We start from the raw sequence: 6,000 nt of genomic DNA, 5'->3' as shown, positions 1-6,000 counted from the left end.
CTCTAAAATGATTTTAACAAATTTGCATGGCTCCAAAGTGCTTCCTTATAATACTCCAGAAATGATTTTTTCGGTGTCCTGGTCACATAGATTTTCGCCAAGGGAGCTAACATCAGCTAATTTTTTTCGATTTTTTGAAATGTGCTTCATTTAAAATCATCACCTCCCCATCTTTCTATTTTTCTCGAAATCTCATACATTGCCGGTATTAAAAGTCAATCACCATTCAACCGTCCTATAAATCGTAAAGCTTCTCAATACCATTGCACGAAACACCGTGCATATAGAGACAAAATCCTGTCCAAATTAAAATTCTCAAAAAAAAAAAAACAAACAAAAAAAAAATACTCACACATTCGGATTTGTTTGACAAAATTGCTGATTTCTTTAAAATTTGTTTGTTCGCAGGACTTCGAGGGCAATGATGGGCAATAAAATGAGAAACATACTGACTACATTCACAGTCGAAAAGCTGGAAAGTTTTTTTTTTTTCCTCTTTTATTCGATAAAACGGAGTTGGGGGAAGGAGGATGTGTTCAAAAGTGTTTAAATTCCAATTGATTTGAAATCGAAACATATATTACACGACGACAACACAACAAACAATGAAACGACTCACAAACGTTTGATTTGATTTTTATTTATTTTTTTCTGTGTGTTCTTTTATCCTTTGTACCTTTTGCATATAAGGATACAAGATGTGGAATTTCTCACTTGAGGCGTTTTTCGGGCGTACGTAAATGGTTGTTTTAAAAAAGGCAGGGCTAAGGGATTTGCTCAACTCGACATACAATCGAATTAAATCAATCGAAAGCGGGTACCGTTATCCATCCCTGCCAAATAAGATAATATTTGCATACAAATAAGCACACGGGGAAAGGACTATTAAATTCGCTCAAATAATTTAATCAAAATATAATCTCTATATCTTTTCAAAGCTATATCGAAGAGGTAGGTATCTATCGGTAGCAGTATAGTGGCGGGCGGAGGCAGTAGAAGCTGGATCCTTGAGGCAACCGAAATACCTTCTTATTCCTTCCGTCGAAATCGGAAGGAAGCTATTGTTCTTGTTCTTCTTCATCTTTGACTTTTTGATGCGTTGTTGTTTCTATACGAAAAATTTTACAGCGCATAGATATTGTGGATAAAAATGTTTATTGGCGATGTACAAACAACTACCGCATCTTGAAAGCATTTTATCCCCAGGATATTGATATTATTCGTTCCAGGAGCTGGATGAGGAGGGTAGGGCGGTTGATGGAAATCGTTTTAGCATACCTTTGTGCATTGTAAAATGAATGCACAATGGGGCTTTCAGGGGTAGACTGTTGGGAAGGAGGACAGGGAAAAATCGACCGTTATTAAAATATTTTAACTTTTATGGTTTTTGCAAAAATACAAAAAATATTAGATATAGCCAAACCGACGAAGGATAAAAGATTTTTTTTTTTGTTTATTTTGTTCCTTTGGGATGTATCCTTAGTTCGAAGAGATGTGATATCATGGGTGTGAGGGATTCTTCTTCACTCATGGATCTATTTAGATTAAAAGCTTGTGAAAACATATTTTCCTTATTGTTGATTTTTTTGTTCGAATAGATGGAAAAATATGTGTCGTTAATTGGAATTTATAGCTTGGAGAATGTGGTTGTAGAGTAAAGTTATTTTCAAGACATTGCCAATATTTTGAATTGGATGAAGAGAGGAAGTCATTTGTTTGTTTATTTTTTTTTTTAGTCCTGGAATACTCATGGGAATTTTTCAAAGTACCTATATCCCCAGGAGGACGAAGAGATATTTATGATTTAACTTTGTGCATTAATTTATCCTGTTTGATTCTATTTAGAAACGTTATTCAGGAAAATATTTCAAAGATTTTCTAGTCTGAGTTTGCAGTCAGTTAGTACTGAATAAAATAATTTTAAGGTACTTACACGCAGTGACAAAATTATAGGGGGCAGTTATATTTGATGCATTTTAACATAGCTATAAACGCATGAGGAGGACAATGCAATCAATTGTCCCAAATCGAATTTGGGACTTTTGTACCATTGATTGCAATAAGGATTAAGATAAATGTGGCTATTTTTTTTTTGTACATAAATGTGTAATTAACCCCAATTTTTTGTTATCCTAAAAAAACAGCTTTTCGTGCTTACACTTTTTTTTGGGAACTCATTCTTAAAAAAAAGAGGTTGTCTGTAAAGCCGGTTTACGGACGATTTTACGTGATAACGTCGTCAGAAAACAGGTTGTGTGCTTTTGTTTAAAATGAGTCAATTGAAGAGTTTACTTATTTCAAACAATCATAATTTACAAGAAAAAGCTACAAAAGAAATACCTTTTTTATTTTCTCAATATATTAATTTTTATTTTATTTTAAAAGCTTACAAAAAAAATTATGCAATTTTAAAGCCAAGTATTTCTTCTTAAGAATAAAACCATTTTTAAATTTTTACAATGCACAAAAAGTATAAAAAAAATTTATTGAAAACAATCATTTTCATCAAAAAAAGCAAAAAAAGCAAAAAAAACATGAATTTGTATTTTCTCACGTCATTAATTCCATTTTTTTCCCTTACAACCTATACAAAATTTTAAACCATCTGAAAGCTTATTGTCTTAGCTCAAAATATATACATCGATCAGGTCTATGAGACATCTACAAAAAGAGCTAGAATTTTTTGAACTCGATCAAATTTCATTAAAAAAAAGCAAAAAAAAACATTTATTTTTATTTTCTCAGGCTATGGAATCAATTTTTTTGTTTGACAACCTATTAAAAATGTTATTGCATGTGAAAGCTTATTGTTTTACCTTTCATATGACGTATCAATCTCATTTCAAAGATGCCTACAAGAGAAGCTAGAATTTTTTAAAGTCAACCATGTCGAATTTCCAGACTGAGATTACGGTACTTCCCACTGTTAGCTCCACTGGTGTTTTGATTTTTTTCGCAAGTTTCTTGATTTAACATTGTGTAGCTTGTAGTTAGTATACCGTTATTTGTGATATACCAAATGAAAGGTAATTGTATCAGGATGCTCATAAAAGTTTAATAAAATTTCTATCTGCTCTTGGTCAAAAGTTATAACCTGTTGAATTTAAAAATTTTATTTTACCGTTATCTCAAAATTGTGTTTACGAAAATGATTGAAACTTCGCACACATATAGTTGTATCTATCAATACTCCATATACTTTATTCCTGTATCTATTAAAGAAAAAAAGATGAAAATAAAAAACGATGAAAATCGGTAAATAACAGTCAAAAAACGTGTGTTTTAAAAATTTGTTTCTTCCTTTATTCAGTCAAAACTCACTAAACGATTCCAATTTTTTGAACATGCATCCATAAAGCCAAAACCTACATGTCCTATATGCTTGAGATTTTTTGAACGCTCCAAAAAAAAGTTAAAAATTAAAAATTACCCAAAAATACCCCTAAAAAACAAGGTGTTTTTCAAAAATTCATATTTCGAAACGCAGAGTGTTGGAAAAAAATCCGTATTAGACGCCTAATTTTTTTTCCCCATCTTTTACCTGGCATCTTTAGAATTGTCACAAAAAAATTCCTTTACCCAAAATCATCATTTTTTCATAGCCCCAACACATGTACAACGTTCAAACAAAACGTTATAGCTTAGTTTCAAAATTTTTTAGAATTTTTTCTTAAATGCAGTTATTTTAAATAATTAATCTCATCTATCTATAGAAAAAAAAATCAATTCTCTACGACTTCGCGTTCAGATTTTAGCCCAAATTTAATCTTTCCATTTTACCCCTGTTTACCCAATTAAATGACGGAATTTTTAAAAATCCTTCATTTGGATTAAGCTTAAGCTTTCAAATATATAAGATTTTTGTATCTCTAATAGTTTATTTTTAATTTTTAATTGAAATTTTTTGCCGCACTGCGAAAGTGCGAGAGTGTAACGTTAGAAAATGGCGTCACTTTTTTGTGGTGGCTGCCATGGTTCATCGATTTATAAGACGTTATCACGTCAAAAATCAGTCGAGAAATAATTTAACACATATTTTGTGAAATTATGTCCCATTAAGTTGGAACAAAGTCCATAATTTAATTACAGACTTATGTCCTTTATCATTATGTCCTTGTGCCCTTAAAAACTAAGGTTTCAGAAGGTGTCATCTCTCCTTTTGGCTCCACTCAGTTTGGTATTGAAATGTCTTATTTCCTTATTTGTATCACTTCTTGAAACTGGCTTAAGTTAATAGCTATAAGGTGGGACTTGCTAAAAAATTGTGATTGAATAAATATTTTGAAGTCAATAAAACTTAAAACTAAAAACTACATGCACTTTTATTATACCTACTGCCGGTTCATTAGCAATGACAAAAAATTAAAAATTATAAACATTTAACCCTTACAAATACATAATGTCAATGAATTTGAAAGAAAAAAAAACAAAAAAAACATTGGTTCAGATGTCAACTTTCGCATAATGTACCTATAGCGATTTTAAAAAAAGGACATTTGAGCATCAATCGAGGGTTATAACAATTCACAAATAACACAAACCTCTAAAGTGAACAACAACAATTTGTAACACTCCATTGAATTGAACATTGACGAAAGTACCTTTTGCTTCTGCTTGCTATACTTACCAGGGATGAAAATTCGCTCCCTATAAAAAAAATCCAGTAAAATAAAAAAAAAAATAAATAAAAATTAAATAATTTTATAAACCAAAACAGTATTAATTTAATAAAAAAAAAAAAACAATAACTTTAAATGATTAAAGGCTTAAAGAAAATTAATATCACATAAACTAATTTTTTTAGTTAATCATAAAAACAAAAAAAAAAAAAAACCATCCCTGGCCTAATATTAGCTCAACACAATGTTTTCAGATTGTGTTGAGGAGGTTGTATTATAGAACCACTTGCACTTTCTAATATTATTTGTTTTTATTTATTTTTCATCCCTTTTAGCTTTCAACTATGACATAGTAAACGTTTAGAAGAGAGAGGGTGTTCGTGTTTCTGCTACAATTTATAGAATTGAGCAGAACAACACGCATAAAAACAAGTGCATTTTTCATCACACAAATTGAATGAATGAATTTCTTTTTTCAATGTGATGTGATAGGATGAGGGTTGACGATTTACTTTGGTTTGGTTGGTAAGTGTAACAGGATTCATCAAATTGAAAAATATAAGTGCTCACTGCTCACCATAAATCATCACCACGATCTGCAACCATTTTTATATATGCAAAAAGTTTTTTGTCTTGTTTTCTATATCCAAAGGGAGTAGATTCATCCCTTCATCCCTTAACTTCTAGTTCGTTTACTTTTACTTTTATATTTTTTTTTTCTTCGTTCTGTGTTGAATGCCTTAGCCACGACATCTAATGATGCCAATTTAATTCGCTAATGTAATGTTATGTCAACCAATATTCATTGTAGGCTAGAGAAATCCCCTTTATCTTCTGGTTTAAAAGCCCCCGAAGACCCTTTATTCTAAGCGAATGAATAAAAATGAGACATTCATACATAAATAACAACTGTGCGAAAAAATCTATGAGATTTTATTTCGTGAAAGTAAATAGGTAACAGTGGCAAAAATAGGAACATTTGTACGGCAATATTAATTTAAAGAAATAACTTTAGCGATTAAGAGATTTTCAAAATCACTATTGCAAGGGGTAAGTTATTGGTGTTATATGCAACAATGTACCTACCTATAAGATAGTTTTTCATCGAATCCCCATACCTTGATAATTTGAAAAATTTTTTTAATATTCATTTTTATCTGTTGAATTATTTAATCTGAAAATATTAAAAAAAAGGTTTTAAATGTTAAATATTTATGAAAAAATAATTACTTTATTAATTTATCAAATACCTAAAACGGCCTGATAGTAAAATTCTGGTTGATACTTTTCGATATAAGCGTTAGCGAAATAAGCAAACTTAGCTCAAATTTTACTATTTCGTATATTTTAGTTCCATTATCCTATAAAATTGAAATTTACT

At 30.3% G+C, this 6,000-nt stretch overlaps 1 long non-coding RNA gene across 1 annotated transcript in view; it reads right to left on the bottom strand.

The window, feature by feature from the left end:
- Positions 1-4,540: 4,540 nt before the first annotated feature.
- Positions 4,541-6,000, bottom strand: part of LOC129914451 (uncharacterized) — a 66,254-nt gene continuing 64,794 nt past the window's right edge. Inside the window, exons 2-3 of the long non-coding RNA XR_008772185.1 lie at positions 5,706-5,793; positions 4,541-4,647 (exon numbers count right to left, since the gene is read on the bottom strand). This is a non-coding gene — a long non-coding RNA (uncharacterized LOC129914451). The remainder of the gene's footprint in view (positions 4,648-5,705; positions 5,794-6,000) is intronic.

This window comes from Episyrphus balteatus, chromosome 3 (genome assembly GCF_945859705.1).
Source record: "Episyrphus balteatus chromosome 3, idEpiBalt1.1, whole genome shotgun sequence".
Taxonomy (NCBI): domain Eukaryota; kingdom Metazoa; phylum Arthropoda; class Insecta; order Diptera; family Syrphidae; genus Episyrphus; species Episyrphus balteatus.
The sequence above is the reverse complement of the archived record's forward strand: the minus strand, read 5'-3'. Positions and strand labels throughout refer to the sequence as shown.